General features: G+C 46.7%; 1 pseudogene; it reads right to left on the bottom strand.

The window, feature by feature from the left end:
- Positions 1 to 392: 392 nt before the first annotated feature.
- The window catches only part of LOC146355661 (vomeronasal type-2 receptor 26-like), a 34,464-nt pseudogene continuing 16,138 nt past the window's right edge, over positions 393 to 18,718 (bottom strand).

The following is an 18,718-nucleotide window of genomic DNA, read 5'->3' as shown; positions in this document are numbered from 1 at the left end:
ATCAGTATATCTAGGCACTTAATGAGTTAAAACAGAATGTGAACAGTCTGCAGGCTTACAGTAAATCTTGTTAAATGTCTCTCTAAAGACTCTACTGCTCCTTTCATCTCAAATGTGTGACTAATGACTACCTCCTCATGACTTTCAAGACACACATGAGAAAAGTCCACATGATGTCTCCATATGGAGTTTTAGAACTGCTTAGTCAAAATAAATGCATCGTGCAAAAAAGAAACACACAGAAATCGTGGATGCAAAACTATTTTTTTTCATTTTAAATAAAACAAACAAGATCAAGCTAACTCCTATATTGATAAATATGAAGGGGAAATATGGTTGATTGGATGGGAAATGAATTAGCAGGGAATGTTCTAAAGGATATGATTCACATATTATTTTTTTCTTATGAGATGATCTCTGCAATTGAGATTGGGCCTCAGGAGGATAATGTAACATTTGGGGAGGAAGATGCAGCCCAGAAGTCCAGCACCAGAAGCCAAGATGGAGAAAATCTCCACAGCCACCATGAACTTCCCCTTGGTGCTTAGGTAGGTTGGCAAAAAGGAGACCCAAACGCTGCAAAACACCAACATGCTGAAGGTGATAAACTTGGCTTCATTAAAGGCATCAGGCAAATTCCTAGCTAGGAATGCCACCACAAAGCTGATGAGAGCAAGGAAACCCATGTAGCCCAAGACAGTGTAAAACATGGTGACTGAGCCTTCATTACATTCCACTATGATTTCTCCATCCAGGGAATGGAAGTCCAAGTTTGGGAATGGGGGAGAGGTCACCAGCCAGGCAGCACAGATCACACCTTGGATGAGAGGACAAACCAGGACAATGGAGCTTGTCAGTTGTCTCCTCAAGAGTTTTCTCGCCATGTTTCCTGGCTTGGTGGCCATGAAAGCCAGAACCACTGTGACAGTTTTTGCCAAAATGGAAGAAACAGCAAAAGAGAAGGTGATGCTGAAAGCAGCTTGTTGGAGAAGACAGGTGACCTTCGTAGGTTGGCCGATGAATAGGAAGGTACAGAGGAAGCAGAGCAGGAGGGAGATGAGGAGGACGTAGGTGAGGTCTCTGTTGTTGGCTTTGACGATTGGGGTGTCATGGTGTTTAATGAAGGTTGCCAACACCAGAGATGTGATCAGAGAGAGGAAAAGAGCCAGAGAAGCCAAAATGTAGCCCAGTGTCTCTTGATAGGAAAGGAAGTGGATCTTCTTGGGGCTACACTGATCTTGGCTCTTGTTTGGGTGTTGATCTTCTGGGCACGGGGCACAGTGATCTGCATCTGGAATGAGCAACAACTACTGAAGCATCTCAGAGCTGACACATTTTCTTTTCGTGTTAGCCACTTCATGCCACACTGAATGAGCAAATAAGTACAGAAATGATATTTTCTTCAGAATATGAACTATCCTCTCAGGGCAGGCATTGGTAGAAAGGCTGGAAAATAGGGTACAAAAGCACAATGACAAAAGCAATCTGTTTGGGACTGGAGTGGGGTATTATGTCATGTGATCGTTACCAGGAAGACCAGCCATCTGCTGAAATATCTCAAACGTGACACAGATATGCTGGCCAGTTCAGCCCACAAAGAAAGACATGGAGTTATCAATTTTGCAACTGTACACCCCGAAGTACAATTGCCCTTTGATTGCCCTTCTTTCAGCTTCAGCAACTTTTTACTTAAGAAGGCAGTCTGAAAAGTTTCATACCACATTAAATATAAAGAACCATGACAGAGCCCTCTATGAACCCCATGTTAAATATCCTACAAGGGGGGAAAAGACCGACTTCTGTAACTAGAAAATGAACCAGTATCTCCAGTGCCCCCTGAATGAGCAAACAAACAAACAAACAAATAAATATCTTTGATTATCTTCAGATTATGAACAACACTCCACCCTCCAGGACATGAGTCAGTGCAGAGGCTGAGGGACAAGCTATAGAAGATGTTATAAGAAAAAGGGCAATCTGTTTGGTACTGGGGTATCATGGCCTGATTGTTCCCCTAAATGCCAGCCTCATCACTGTCCTGAGCCTTTAATCAAAACTACCCCCAAAGCTCTGGGGCCGGATGCCAAAGCAGACGAGTTTGCAATCTCAGGGTTGGATCCAGTTATGCACCATAGAATAGACACATTGAAGTATAAGTAAATCTGGATCAAACCCATGAGCAGTATCCAATGCTGACTGCACAGCAGCTGGACTCACCACCAGCACAATGGGAATCTAGTGCTTCCTAAAGGGACTGGAAACGGGTTGAAATGCTGACTTCCAGAATAGGATCAGGTCAGCAGAGCTCGCAGAAGGGAGCTCTGCTGCTCACCCATTCTGGAAGCAAGCATTTTGGCTCATTTCCAGGGTTGCTCTAGGAAGCAGTGTGCATCCTGGTGGAACATAACCAGTAGAGGCATACAGGCAAATACAAGAAAAGTGTTGGTTATGTGAATATGAAAGGAACTCCAACAGATACTGGACCGGAGAGTTCTTGAACCAAGGAGTTGCTGACTTGATGATGATTTACTGACTTGTTGATGATGATTTAGATGAAAACTATGACTACTTTGCAAATAAATAAAACTGTATTGATTTGCAAACCAAGCTGAACTTTATCCATAGAGAAAATGGCATTTCTGCCCCTCATCCATGATCTGCAGCTTTCCTATCCCGTTCTTGTCCTAGTATGTTCCACACTTAGGGATGTTAGAGAATTCCGCCACGGACTCCAATAAGGCCAGATTCTTTTGAATCTGGCCTCCGGAGTCCATGGTGGAACAGCCCCACCTCCTTCCGCCTCCCTCCGGACCTGCGCGGAGCAGGATCCTCCTCGCTGGCCGGCTCCGGAGCGCCAGCGATACAGCCGCCTTGCCATATCACTGGCTGGGCTGACTGACTCCAGATGCAAATGGTGTTCGCTATGCCATTTGCGGCCGGAAAGCAATTAGATTAAGCTAAATACAGCCGCAAATGGCTGAATTTAGCTTAAACGAAGGGCTTTCCGGCTGCAAATGGCGTATCAGATGCCATTTGCGCCTGGAGTCAGTCAGCCCAGCCAGCGATATGGCAATGGTGGCCATATCGCTAGTGCTCTGGAGCCAGCCGGCGGCTCTGTGAAATTGCTGCGGAGCGGAGCTGGCCTGCAAGGATTCCGAGGGGAGGGATGGATCGCCTCCCCTGCCCCCCCCGCTGGAATGGCAGGTAAGTAATTTGTAAATCCCTATCCACACTTAAATAAAGCTCTTTGTGTTTCAGCTACCTGTTCGATTAGAAAAGGTCCCTTCTGGACAATGGATGCATTCGTAGCAGCAAATCGGCTTCCCCTCTGGAACTTTCCTCTGATGCCCTGGAGAGCACCTCTCCACACATCTTGCAGAGGGCGGCTTCTAAAAGGGAATAGTTAAGGTTTCCCACATGACAGAAATTGCAGAAAACAGGGCTTGGTCAGTGGAGTTTCCCACTGCATGGTGAATAGAGCCACCACTTTGGAGGGCCAAATCTCTTCTAGGTATCTGCAAATATAGTAACAGAGGCTCACCCAAAATCTATAGTGAGACAGAACTTGGCACATAGTAAGCTGCCTTATAGCAAGTCCATCTAGTTGAGGATTGTTTCCTCTGGCTGGCAGCTGCTTCCAGAGTTTTAGACAAGTAATTGAACCTGGGACTTTCACCATGCAAAGGAGGAGCTCTGTCACTGAGCAATAGCCACATAAACATAAAATAAGATTCCAGTCCTTTTCTTTCTTTCTTTCTTTCTTTCTTTCTTTCTTTCTTTCTCTTCCTTCCTTCCTTTCATAAAATATATGCCAAAGCTCTCAGGGTGACATACATAATAAAAGCAAATACAATTAAATTAATGATGAAATGTAGTAAAAGCATTGCGAAAATTTCAAAACCCCCAGCAGCATTCATTCAAAATAATTTTTAGAAGATGAAGTAAATTTCCAAGCAGCTAAAGTGTGGGAAGGAGTTGTTTTAAAGCATACAATTAAAAGTATGGTTAAAAATAAAACAAGCAGCAGTTTGAAAGGAAGGAATTCTTCGCACAACGCAGAGTTAAACTTTGGAATTTGCTACCACAGGATGTAGTGATGGCCTCCAATTTGGATGGCTTTAAAATGGGTTAGACAAATTGCCAAAGGAAGGGACTATCAATGGCTCCTAGTCTTGATGGCTATGTGCTACTTCCAGTACCATGGGCAGTGAGCCTATATACATGCGTGGGAGGGTGCTGTTGCACTCATGTCATCCTTGTGGGTTTCTGGTCAACAGCTGTTTGGCCACTGTGTGAACAGAATGCTGGACTAGATGGACCCTTGGTCTGATCCAACATGGCTCTTCTCATGTTCTTATGAAATTATTTTAAAAGTCCTGGGAGAAGAACAAGGACTTTGTTTGGTGTCGAAAAGTCAACAATGTAGGTGCCAGGAGGACCTAACTAGGCAGAATATCCCACAATTTAGGGGCCACTAGAGAAAAGGCCCGCTCATGAATAGCCACCCGCCTGATCTCAGCGTGTGAGGGGACATGGCTTAAGGCCTCAGATGATGATCTTAGAGCACAGACAGGAACATATGCAAAGAGGTGTTCCTTTAGATACTGGGGCCCCAAGCCATAACAGCCATTTTACATTAAGACCAAAATATTGAATTGGTCCCCCAAATGTACTAGTAGCCAGTGGAAAAAAGATAGTGAAGAAATGGGCATCATACATTCACAATGTCCAGTTACAGTCAGTTCCCCAGCTGCCATATTTATTTTATACCATCTGCAAGGAGAGACACAAACGGGACACACTGCAATAATCTAAAGGGAAGGTTACCAGATTATTGAAGACAGGCTGTTTCAACTCAGATTTGTCAGCAGCTGGCATACCACCCTAAACTGCTAAAAGTTAGGGATGGTGGAGAATTCTGCCACTGACTCCAATTAGGAGTCTAAAGAATCCGGCCCCTCGGAGTCCGTGGTGGAACGGCCCACCCACCTCCACCACCCTGCGAAGTTTCCCTGGAACAGATCCTACCTGCCACCAGCCGGGACGGGTCCATCCTCTGCCGTCCGAAGCTGGTCTGCAGAAGCAAATGGCGTCCGGCGTAGTGGATGCCGTTTGCATCCCTGCTCTTTGCTGTGATAGGCTACATAAATCTTTACATAGCCTATCATGGCAAAGAGCAGGGACGCAAATGGTGTCCACTACGCTGGACTGCATTTGCGTCCACAGACCGGCAGCGGACGGAAGTCCGGCTGCAGATGGACCCGGTCGGCGGCTCCACAGACTCGCTGCACAGCAGAGCTGGCCGGGGAGGATTCCGGGGGGAGGCACGGATCGCCTCCCCCCCGCGGACCCCCAGCGGACTGGTGAGTGGGTATCGTACACCCCTACTAAAAGGCACTCCATGCCATAGAAGACACGTTTGCCTCTAGGGACCAAGTTGGAACTTCAAGCACCCCCAACCTACAAACTTGGTCAGTTAGGCACAAGCTCATTCAGAACAGGTTGAAGGCAGATAATCCACCTGCCAGTAGTATCTGCATCTTCTCTGGGGCCGCATCCACATGGCGCCAATTTCATTGTTTGTTCCGTCGGACCGGCGCGGTATTAGCGCCGCGAATTAACAATGAGGGCGGTAGAGGGGAGGGTCAAAGCGGGCTTCCCAAGCCGGGAAGAGCAGAGAGCGCAGAGCAGGGGAGGAGGGTGCGCGACTCGCATGTAGGACTTGCTTGCGAGTAGACGTTCATAACAAACCCTGCATACACATTTCTGAGGTGGGCAGGCAGGAGATTGAGCCCAGGCTGGGAGCAGAGAGCGTGGAGCTGGGGAGAAGGAGAGAGTGAGTAGCATGTGGTCTCTTACCTGCCCAGGCATCAGGCTCCCCCCCCCACAACACAGGCTCAGTGAAGCGCTTCTGAGTACATGGTTATAGAAATCACCCACCCTTTCTCAACTGTGCAGTTTTGAGTCCACCGGCAGGCAGCGTTTCTCAGCTGCGTTCCGTTGCAGCTGAGTGTCTCCACTCTCCAGCTCTGTGCTTAAAGTGAGAGAGGCAGCAACATGGAACTGAAGGCCACGAGTTACTTCCCGGGAGACAGACTTGGCCCTCTGCTCTCCCCCTGCCCCAGGCTACTGTCCCTTCCACCAGCCCACTTCTCCATGCCTCTGTGCCTGCGGAGCTATGAAGGACAAGGGGCATCATTAAGGATGCTGTGATCTCAGTCCAAGGAAGCGGCAGACAGCTCAACCCTTCGCAATGAACCCGGAGCAAGTGGAACTTTGCAGCAAATGGACTCTGAGAAAACCTGGATTTCTCTCTGAAAACCATGACCGGGGACAGCGCTGTCTGTTGCAAAGATCTTCCCTTCCAAGCAGCACTGGGGCAAATGGCCCATGTAGATGGAGCCTTGGTTGAACTACAGATTTTGGCCCTCATCCACTCCATTGAAGTGGTGAGGCTGTGATTTTGAATAAAACGCTGAGTAAAGAGGAATGAGGAAAGCGAGTGCCAGATGACTTCCCAGCCCTAGCTGGAGATTCCAGGACCGAACCTGTGACATTTGCATGCAAAGCAAGTACTTTACCACAAGGCAGCAAGCCCTCCCTGGGCTCAGTAGGTGGACGTATCTAGAAAGACATCTGCTTTTCTCAAGGGACACAACGGCAACATTCTGTAGTTCCCACATGAGCCCAGGACATTCACTTCAACCCTACCTCTGTAGCCCACATGATTGCTTCTGAGTTAATGCTGAAGTCTTTGCCTGGGGGAGCCCCTGGGTCTATCCATCCAACTTCCATAGGAGCAGAAGTCTCGTTTGGGAAGAAGACCCAGTTCAGGATATCATATCTCCTGCCATTTCCCATGAAAGAGACTTCATCTCCAGCACTGTTGTTAAACTGGATGTTCCTCAAGGGGACAAGAATCTGAAATGAAAGAGACGCTGAGTGAATAGAGTGATGGGCTCTGACTGTGACTGGGGTCTGGGGTCTTCTAACATGCTGTGGTGGTCATCAAGAAAGGAGATGGTATTCGTCTGAGCTTCATAGTTTAGTTCAGGGGTGGGCCACACAAGGTCAATGAGCAACATGTAGCCCCCGCTACCCACTGAATTCAGTAAAAATAAACATTCTCTTTGAAAAGGAAAAGGTGTCTGTACTGGCCACGGAACACCCAAAGGGTCAAAATTAGCTTGTTCATCTCTTTTTATACTCCATAGCCGCTACAGGGGTTATCTTGTATGTATGTATGTATGTACGTATGTATTTATTTAGAATTTTCAGCAGACACAAGGGTCAGTGCAGCCTGCTGGGGGTCCGATGTCACAAAGAGCATTTATCAGTCCCACATCTACACCCCATAAAAGAGAGACAACACCGTTAGTGAAGGAAAGGTAAAATTGTTCACTCACAGTTTCTTGCATAAAAATGCAGGTACAGTTTCAGACAAAGTTTGTCCAGTCCATTTCTTTGTGTTCTACAACATGTCAGGAGAGAGAGAGAGCAAACATATGGAGCATGTCAGAGAGACAGAGGGAGGGAGGGGGAAGGAAGGGGAGGAGCACAGAAAACCACAAAGTAGGCTATAGAAATCCGAACGCTAGCTATGCCCCAAATCCCCACGCCTTAACTAGTTAACTGCAACACTGCCCCCTCCCAGTGACTGGCAGATGAGCTTGCAATATTCCCAACACCCCTTCTCAGTGTTGAATGCAAGAGTCTGGATGCTTCACCTTGAGCCACAGACTCTCAAAGCGTTGTCTTGGTAGTGGGTTGGCTAAGATGTCTGTTGTTATTTCTGCAGTTCGACAGTAGTTCATCTTAACTTGTTCTGTTAAGTTGCACACTGATTGGTACTTTACCTCCACATGCTTGGTTCGTGCTTGAATTTTCTCAGTTGGAGAAAGTCTGATACAGCTCTGGTTGCCTTCCATAATCTGAATCGGTTGCTGTAGTGGTTAAGAACAGGAGTTTACCTACTGCTATTCTGTACTTGCTATTGTTTAGCAGAAGTTCACTTTCCTCTTCCTTCTTGAGGAAGTCTGTTTCAATTGGTGCTGCCATCTTTGAGCCCTGACATCTCCAAAAGTTCAACAATCTTATGCCTTTGACTGAGAAGACAGGAACCGCCCTCTTCTCTTTCCATCTGAATGCCTAAATAGGAAATTGCATTTCCTAATTCTTTTATTCTCACTTCCTTGTTTAAGCTAGCATCCATGCCTTGTTCTTGTGCAGGGCTTGTATTCCCTCTTGGGCAGTTTCCCTCCCTCGGCTGGCCTCCGCCTTTGGCATTTGTTCAATTTCCTCCCAAGTTGACGGTTCATTGGGTGGTGCCGACCCTGCGGGGTAGGACAAGGGTTGAGCTGGTATGCCTTTGTTAGGTTGTGATGAGCATCTGAGAGCTGGTTCTGGAATCTGATCCATGTCGCAGTATCTTCCAGCACATCTGTCCCAACATCTCCATCCCCTTCTTCAGTTTTGCTTCCCTTGGTCTCTGGTTCGCCTCCGGCATCATCTACCTCATCTTCTTGCTCCATCTTTGGTTCAGCATGTGTTTCTGGTAGGAGGGTTCTGTTGTCCCAGTTCTGTAATCCAGTGCACTAGAGAGGGATTTGTATCAGTCATCAGTCTTCTGTGAGCTGTCTCACATGGTTCCTCTCTGGTCAGCTCTATTTTGTTCATCAAAACAGATCATGTGCTTTGGGCTGACTTCACCTGTTTTTAAATTAATCACTCTGTACCCTTTGGTTCCTGGACCACAGCCATTTAACAGTCCCTTTCTGGTCTGGCATCTCACATCTGCTTCTTTTGCTCTGGTATATAAGCAGAGGCTTTGCTGCCAAATGCTCTGACGTGTTCCATATTCGGGGCTCTATTGTGCCATAGCTGAAAGGGGGTCTGTGTGGTGCCCTTTGCTGGCATCTGTTCTGGAGATAGGTTGCTGTCATAGCATCTCCCCATAATCTGTCAGGTAGGACTGCATCTGTCAGCATACGCCTTGACATCTCCAGGAGAGATCTCAGCTTCCTCGTGGCAGTGCCATTCTGCTCAGGAGTGTACGCCCTCCTGTGCAGTATGCCTTGTCCTTTCAGGAACGTTGGGGCGTGGTGCAAAATGTACTCACCACCAGTGTCTGATCGCGGTGCCTGAGGCCTTTTTCCAAATGTGGTGATGACAGTGGAGACGTATTTCTTCAGCTTGTTGTGTGTTCTACTCTTTTCCTTCAGTAGATACGTTGCACAGTATCTTGAGAAGTCATGCACAAATATTAAGACGTTTCTATTCTTCCCCAGTGGGGGCACACCGATTGGCCCACAGAGGTCACTCTGCACGAGATCGGGCACTTTGATTCTTCTCTTTTCAATTCAAGTTGGAAAGGAGGGCCTGATCCCATTTGCCTTTATACGGCATATGCACTTAGATGTACTATCACCATCAGTTTGTTTTACCTTGATACCTGCTGCAAGGTTTCTGTCCTGCAGCTCCAAGATCACCTTTGTATCTCTGTGTCCAAGTCTTTTGTGCCAGAAGTGCAGGCTGCTTTAATCTCCACGCACTTGGCCCTCGTTCGCTTGCTGACCTGAAAGACTTAACGCATAGACACCTCCGTTTTCAAATACTTGCTCATGTAAAGTATTGTTTTGCCTGCTGTGCACTTTTTGTCTCCAAAGGCTGTTGCAAAACCTCTTTAGTCTGATGCAGACACACTTAGCATGTTGCAGTTCAACTCAGGAATAAACAATACATCATTTGCTATATTTGCAACATTGTTAGCAGGCAATTGGCATTGTAATACTCCACTCCCTGGGCCTTGAATCTTCATAGTTTCCCCATTTGCTGTTTGGACTTTTCCATAGTCACTTTCGCTACGTTTATCAAAAAATTCACTGAAAAATGTACTGTGGCTAGTGCGTCCACTATCTGTGATCCAGATCTTTGAAAAGGAAATTACTCTCTCTTGTTCCAGCATTTTAAAAACTTGCTTCTCAGGCCAATTTGGTTCTCTTTGTTTCAAATTTTGAGAGTGATGTGGTTGAGGGGTGGGAGTTCTTGTTGCTAGGTGAAGGGCAGTCCCTTCCAAAATGCCCTTTGCCATCACAGTCAACACAGTGCGGTGACTAATTCTTGAGTCTTTCCCTGGGTGGGGCTTTTCTCCTCTTCTTCTTTCTGCTCACTAGGAAATTTGATCCAGATGCCTGAGGATTAACAAAGAGCTTCTGTTCTTTGCATTCCTCTGTCAAGCAGGAAATGGCTTCTTTAAAAGTCAGTCCAGTTCTCCTATTCTTGACAGAGATAAAACTTCCAAACCTCTCCTGTAGAGATCCAAGTTTTACATCTTCCGTAAATGCTAAGCCGAGTTCCTCTCTTACGAGGGAATCGTGATTGGGGGGGGGGGTGCAGGCCTGCAGCGAAGGGGGAAAAGGCTGGTGAGGAGACCGGCACACCCGCACCATCAGCGCCCTCCCAGGAGAGGGCTGCTGAGCCAGTCAGTGCTTTGATGGTGGAAGGGCCAAAGGGGTAGACCCACTGGAGTGAGATCTCTCACTCCAGTTCAGCTGGAGGCCCCTAAAAGCCGGCCTCCGATGTGGCTGCAGCATTGCAGTTGCCGACTTCAGCCCGCCCACCCAGCCACTCCAGATAGCCTTGCAGTGGCAGAAGTAGTTGCCAGTTAACAGGGCTGGGGAGGAATTTTACCTGCATACCAACTGGCAAAGACTGTGCAGGGTTGTTGCTGCTGTTGTTGTTTGCCCTCCCTATTGCAAGATTAATTCCACTGTAAATGAGAGTGCTCATTGGAAGGACAGATACTGAAGCTGAAGCTCAAATATTTTGGCCACCTAATGTGAAGAGAAAACTCTCTGGAAAAGACCCTGATGCTGGGAAAGACTGAAGGCAAAAGGAGAAGGGGACGGCAGAGGATGAGATGGCTAGATAGCATCACCGATGCAATGAATATGAACTTGAGGACGCTCCGGGAGAGAGCGCAGGACAGGAAGGCCTAGCGTGCTATGGTCCATGGGGTCATGAAGAGTCGGACACGACTGAACGACTGAACAACAACAACAACAACCACCGGTAAATTCTTTTCAGATGCTTCATTTCAGGGCATTTGCCACGACTATGTAGGCATGGCAGGCCCTGGGATGGGTCCGTGGGTGATGGGGAGGGGGGTTGGCTTCCCTGCTTCCCCACGGTGGGGGTTCCCATAAGGGATCTCGGGGACGTGGCACCAAGTCCAGCCCAGCATGGGAGCTGTAAGCTGGCCACGTTCGGGGTGGTGAAAAGGGTTTCGCATTAGCGGTCCGCGCTGCGGTGTGCCCCAGGCCCTGCCATCCACCACCAGCGCTCCTGGTGTGCAGGCCAGGGAGGGGGAGTCGGTGAGCAGCGGGCTGGCCGATGACAGGATCCACACCCTGTGCCCCTGTCAAGCCTGTTCAAGCGGAGGTCACTGCAGCTGTGGCCGTTTTGTTATCCCAGCGATGTCTGTGTGTCTAATTTATTCTCTTCCCTTCGCCAGCCAGATCCAATCGAGTGCTGCCCACACAATCCAGTTAGGTTTAGTTTATCAAAAACTGTGGTCAAGCCTCTTATACCTCTCACGGGTTTTATTATTTCTGGTTTCAAGCCTGAGTTTACACATTTCTCTGATCCAGATAGACTGACTCGTAGAACTGGTAAATCCAAATGCAGCCTGGAGGCAGTCGTGCATTTCATGTTTTAGAGTCTTTCACGTGATTTAGCTGATAATCATCTAATGCATCATAAATAAAAGCTTTTGCTGCTACTGCATCTTTCTCCAGCCATTTCTGAGCTTCTCCTGCAGCTTCTGGTTTATCTTTTGTAATGGTCTGGGAGACATTATTTGCTTCCAATACGACAATTAACCTTGCTTTCTATTGCTCAAAGTTGTTTCTATTCAGTTGTGGTCATCTTCCAAAGAAACCTGCACTAGTGTTCCAGGCCATTCTTCTAAGTGTTCAGCAGCCAAGCAAAACCCAATAAAACCCCTAAGCTAGCCCTTTCTATGCGTGCGAATGGGAGAGAAAAACTACCACGATACAGTCTGGTAAACCTGCTCGGTGCGCCCTGGACCATAACCTGATGGCATTATTTAGTAATGATGCCTCCTGTTAGAAAGGCAATTAGCAGAGAAAAAACAAAAAGGCAAAACAGAATGAGCATCTACCAGTCCCATATGCACGCGGGCTATCTTAGAACAATAAAAGAGACACAGCCTTCTTCAGTGAAGAAAAGAAAACAATTTTGCTCACAAATATTCTTGCATATCCAATGTAGGTACAGCGTAGAGTTTCAAAAGAGTTTGTTCAGTCCATGTTGTGTTCCATCACACCAGCAAGAGTGAGAGAGCATACGCATGTGCTTCCAGCAATGGCGGAAGTCAGAAGGTGGGGATGGGGAGGAGCAAAAGGAAGAAATCGCAGGAAACCACACTGTAGGCTATAGAGATCCTAAGGCTAGTTATGGTCAAAATCCCTATGAACTTCAACACTGCCCCCTTCCAGCAACTTGCAGGCAAGTTTGCAACATCCCCAGCATCAAGAAGCTTGCCCACAGGGTTTTGTTTTTGTTTTGTTTTGACAGCAGGAGGGGGCTGAGCTGGCATCTGCCTGCCACAAGACACTTGGGATCTTTGGGTAGGGGCTATAGGAGATTGGTTCAAACCAGGCGGGAGACCAACATCTCTGAGGTTTACAGCTAGCTGGCACAAAGGAACCTAGGGGTCTGCGTGTCATTTGATTTTGTGCATTGGGGGTGGGAAATACGATTTCATAGCCTAGGGCTGTGTGTTGTGGGGACTCGCTTGATTCCTCTCTTCTTAGTAGTCATAACTGTAAATACATAAGTCGTACAGAATCACGATAAAGCTCCACTGCTCCTTACTGAATTCCTGTTGCTCTTTAAGGGAAATCATGGCCATGGAGGAATATCTGTGGGGAATGTCTTCCTCGGGATCTTCAGGATGGACTCATAGCCCTTCTCCAAGACTCACTCCTTACTTCCAGGATCCGACCTTTAAAAAAAGTCCGCAGTACAATGTTTAGAACATAGCCAAACCTGAAGGAGGGTGTTACCTGCCATGGCTGGACCTTCAGAAGCCTCTTGGCTCCCCCCGTCCCTGCGCGCTTGGATCCCAGTACGTACGTGGCATGTAACGCATGCGCCACAGAATACACAGCATTGTAAATGCTGTGGCTGTGACTGGTCATCTTCGTTTCGAATACTTGGCCTGGCACTTCCTCTAGCTTCTCCTTCCCAGTACACTTTCTGATTTCCCATTCAGACATTTGGGGCGAGTCCAGTAACTGACAGTCAAATACCGTTTCCCACCAGAGAGGGAGAAAGACGTCTCCTTGCGGTCGTAATGGATCTAATGCCTGGAGAAAAGGCTTGAACTCTGGCACGTCCCTTCTGTGGACTCTGAAGTGCAAAGCCCCCTGGAAAGGTTTTAGATCCTGCCAGCCGATTTGGGATCCTGTCGCAGCAATTTCAAAATGGGATGTCAGGATCCAAACCTTCCTAAAAGAGCCTTTGGTCTCTTGGTGATGAATAAACAAGGTTATAACTTCTCTTTCCCCAAAGAGAATAATAACTAAGGACTGAAGCCAAGAACTGGGAATATACATATCAGTAAGTGGTTTGTCCACCAATCAGACCTTGTCAGCAGGCTCTAGCATTTTGGTGAAGGCCATACAGATATCGTTCTGTTTCAGCATTGGTGTCAGGGTCTGGATGAAATTAGCACCGCTGTCCTCATTGTAGGAAACCAGCCCAATCCAGTTCCAGTGGAAATGCAGGAGCAGCCGCACTAAGCCAACATATTGAATATTTTCATTAGGAGCAATCTGGTAGAAGGCAGGAAATACCCCTTTCTCCCTCTGAACAGGGTCAGTCAAGCCGTAACCAAGCTGCAGGAAGGAATGTCCAGAGGGTTATGCCTATTAATCTGTTGCAGCAAAAACGACAATGGGGCTTGTGGCAGGTGAAAGTCTAACACATTTTTAATGCCATAAGCTTCCCTAGACTCCTACAGCCCATTTCATAAGACACAAGAAATGTGATTTTGAAGGAAGAATTTCAAAATAGGTTTCAAAATATAAGGTGGAACTGTATGATGTCTTCAAGCTTATCACCCCAAATGTCAGGGCTGCCATGGAGGCAACCCCGACACAGTTGGCTGAAACAAAAGCTATTTTGTAAGGAAATGTGTCCCAATACATAGAATCATAAAATCACAGAGTTGGAAGGGGGGCTTTTGGACATTGGGTCCAACCCCCTGCTCAGTGCAAGAATCCAGTTCAAAGCATCCCTGACAGATGGCTGTCTAGTCTTCACTTGAATACCTCCAGGGAAGGAGAGCCCACCACCTCCCTAGGCAGTTGGATCTGTGGTCTGAGTGCTCTGACAGTTAGGAAGTTTTTCCTCATGTTCAGCTGAAATCTGCCTTGCTGTAACTTCAGGAAAAGGTTCCATGAGATGAAGGGAAAACAAACAAATGCAGGAAGCACTAGGAACCCTAAAGGATATTATTACAGAGTTTCACAAAGATATGGATGAGGATGAAAATATTTAACGAGTATACCGGTGTATAGCTTGTTTCAAAACTTCTTCAGAAAACCATTCCTCAAATACTTCTTCTTTACAGTTTTCTCATTGCTGTTCTTTCAGCTCTTGTTCCAGTTAGTCTCAGTTGGCTCAAGTGAACTCAGGGTTCACCTAGAGAATATGAGGTAACTCCCTGGAGAAAAGGGCAACAGCAACTCAAGCATTCTTCTTGCAGAAAGGTGCTGCAAGAAATGGTTCTGGTCTCAGCAGCCCAGTCTCTTTTCAAGCTGAAGGTTAAAGTTCAGGAGGATTCCTATCAGTCGAGGAATTATTAGTTCCATTATTTCCCTATGGAAGCTTTTCTCGAGGAATTTGCCTCGTATTCTCTTGGTAAACCATGGGTTCACTTGAACCAACTGAGACTAACTGGAACAAGAACTGTAAGAACAGCGATGCGAAAATGGTAAAGAAGTGTTTTTCTGAAAGAAGAAAACTGAAAAGACATGTGTGTCTGAAGACGTGTTTGAGGAATGTTTTTTCTGAAGACGTTTTGAAACAGGTTGGAAACCAGTATACTTGTTAAATATATTCCTTCTCATCAATATTTTTGTGAAACTCTGTAATAATCCAAGTACGAATCCAAGGCAAACCATTCAACATCACAGTAATTCAAGTCTATGCCCCAACCACTGATGCCGTAGAAGCTGAGGTTGATCGGTTCTATGAAGACCTCCAACACCTTCTAGAACTAACACCAAAAAAAGATGTCCTCTTCATCACAGGGGACTGGAATGCTAAAGTAGGAAGTCAAGAAATCACCGGGATAACAGGCAAGCATGGCCTTGGTGTACAAAATGAAGCAGGACAAAGGCTAATAGAGTTTTGCTAAGAGAACACGCTGATCATAGCAAACACTCTTTTCCAACAGCACAAGAGGCAACTCTACACATGGTCAATATTGAAACCAGATTGATTATGCACTTTGCAGCCAAAGATAGAGAAGCTCTATACAGTCAGTAAAAACAAGACCTGAAGCTGACTGTGGCTCAGATCATGAGCTGCTTCTTGCAAAATTTCTGCTTAAATTGAAGAACGTAGGGAAAACCACTAAACCATTCAGGCTAAAACCATAGACCTAAATCATATCCCTTATGAATACACAGTGGAGGTGAAGAATAGATTTAAGGTTAGATAAGATCTGATAGACAGAGTGCCCGAGGAACTATGGACGGAGGTCCGTAACATTGTTCAGGAGGCAGCAACGAAATCCATCCCAAAGAAAAAGAAATGCAAGAACGCAAAGTGGCTGTCTGATGAGGCTTTACAAGTTAATGATGCTGTTAAAGTGCTGCACGCAATATGCCAACAAATTTGGAATACTCAACAGTGGCCACAAGACTGGAAAAGGTCAGTTTACATTCCAATTCCAAAGAAGGGCAATGCCAAAGAGTGTTCAAACTACCATACAATTGCGCTCATTTCACATGCCAGCAAGGTGATGCTCAAAATCCTACAAGCTAGGCTTCAGCACTATCTGAACTGAGAACTACCAGAAATACAAGCTGGATTTCAAAGAGGCAGAGGAACTAGAGATCAAATCGCCAACATTCGCTGGATCATGGAGAAAGCAAGAGAATTCCAGAAAAACGTCTGTTTCTGCGTCGTTGACTATGCTAAAGCCTTTGATTGTGTGGATCACAACAAACTCTGGCAAATTCTGAAAGAGATGGGGGTACCAGACCACGTTACCTGTCTCCTGAGAAACCTGTACGAGGGTCAAGAAGCAACAGTAAGAACCGGACATGGAACAACCGATTGGTTCAAAATTGGGAAAGGAGTATGACAAGGCTGCATATTGTCACCCTGTTTATTTAACTTATATGCAGAGTACATCATGAGAAACGCCGGGTTGGATGAATCACAGGTCGGAATTAAGATTGCTGGGAGAATTATCAACAACCTCAGATCCACAGACAATAGCACCCTAATGGCAGAAAGTGAAGAGGATCTAAAGAGCCTCTTGTTGAGGGTGAAAGAGGAGAGTGCAAAAGCTGGTTTGAAACTCAACATTAAAAAAACGAAGATCATGGCATCTGGCCCCATCACTTGCTGGCATATAGAAGGGGAAGAAATGGAAGCAGTGACAGATTTTACTTTCTTGGGCTCCAAGATCACCGCAGACGGTGACTGTAGCCATGAAATTAAAAGACGCTTGCTCCTTGGGAGGAAAGCTATGGCAAACCTAGACAGCATAGTAAGAAGCAGAGACATCACCTTGCCGACAAAGGTCTGTCTAATCAAAGCTATGGTTTTCCCAGTAGTAATGTATGGCTGTGAGAGCTGGACTATAAGGAAGGCTGAGCGCCGAAGAATTGATGCTTTCGAACTGTGGTGCTGGAGAAGACTCTTACGAGTCCCCTGGACTGCAAGGAGGTCAAATCAGTCCATCCTAAAGGAAATCAACCCTGAGTGCTCATTGGAAGGACAGATCCTGAAGCTGAAGCTCAAATATTTTGGCCACCTAATGCGAAGAGAAAACTCTCTGGAAAAGACCCTGATGCTGGGAAAGACTGAAGGCAAAAGGAGAAGGGGACGGCAGAGGATGAGATGGCTAGATAGCATCACTGATGCAATGAATATGAACTTGAGCACGCTCTGGGAGAGAGCGGAGGACAGGAAGGCCTGGCGTGCTATGGTCCATGGGGTCATGAAGAGTCGGACACGACTGAACGACTGAACAACAACAACAACAAATGTTAGAGATAGATATTGCAATATTCTGGAATCTGTTGGCATACAGGACTCATACATTATCTGAAGGATTACAGGCCTACATCATAACTGAAAGGTGGGAGGCACATTTCACACAAGTCTAGCTATAGAGAAGACCTGGAGGCCATAATATTTCCACAGATAAAAGTCTCTCAACTACATGAAACAAACTTAGGCAGTTGCTCTCTCTGAGATAAAAAGACTTTGAAGGAAGCTGCATTGTACCAAGCTCAGTATTGTCTTCACCAGGAGTAGGCAACATTTTCTGTGGCCCATGAGCACATCTGGCAATTTGAGGAACTGTATTGGGTATCACCAGGGCCGACAGGAAGCTCTGGTGTGGGCTGGGCCATGAAGTCACGAAGAGTCGGAAGCGACTGAGCGAATAAACAACAAAAATTGGGTATCACCACAAAACGGGTGTCCTGCAGATGAAAGCACTGGCCTGCAGCGACCTGCCATCTTCATTTCCTAAGAACGTCTCCGAGTTCAATATGTGGCCCAGGGGCATTCAATGGGAAGACCACCGGAGCAGCTACAGGCCCTCTTTTTGCTTTGAAGGGATCTTGGCTGCCACAAGGAAATGTTGCTATTAAAAAAGAAAGTGATAGAACAAGCAGCAATGGTAGGGTACCTCACCAGGGGCCAGGAAAGGTGGCCAAGGGCACGCTGGTACCCACAGGTGCCATATCCCCTGCCTACCGCGGTACACACTGGCTGACAGTGGCTCACCAACGTTTCAGAGAAAAACCTTTCCCAAGTCTTGGAGACCATATTATATTAAGCAGAATGTAAGTATTTTAAGTCCCCTTCATGGATCACTGCCTTGTTGTGGCGAAGGGGCTTGCGTAACTCAGTGAAGCCATAAGCTATGCTGTGCAGGGCCACCCAAGATGGACAGGTCATGGCAGAGAGTTCTGACAAAATGTGGCCCACTGGAGAAGGAAATGGCAACCCACTCCAGTATTCTTGCCAAGAAAACCCCATGGAACGTATCACAAGGCTAAAAGAGATGACGCTGGAAGATGAGCCCCTCAGGTCGGAAGGTGTCCAATATACTACTGGGGAAGAGCAGAGGGTATTTCCAAGTAGCGCCAGAAAGAGTGAAGCGGCTGGGCCAAACCCGAAAGGACACTCAGCTGTGGATGTGTCTGGTGGTGAAAAGAAAATCCGATGCTGTAAAGAACAATATTGTTTAGGAACCTGCAATGTCAGATCAATGAATCAAGGTAAGCTGGAGGTGGTCAAACATGAGATGGCAAGATTGAACATTGACATCTTGGGAATCAGCGAACTGAAATGGACAGGCATGGGTGAATTTAATTCAGGTGACCATCATATCTCCTACTGTGGGCAAGAATCCCTTAGAAGAAATGGAATAGCACTC

Source organism: Heloderma suspectum, chromosome 2, assembly GCF_057233095.1.
Source record: "Heloderma suspectum isolate Gila_16-S chromosome 2, 16-S_ref, whole genome shotgun sequence".
In the NCBI taxonomy this organism is placed as follows: domain Eukaryota; kingdom Metazoa; phylum Chordata; class Lepidosauria; order Squamata; family Helodermatidae; genus Heloderma; species Heloderma suspectum.
Note: the sequence above shows the minus strand (reverse complement) of the source record. Positions and strands in the feature narration are given on the sequence as shown.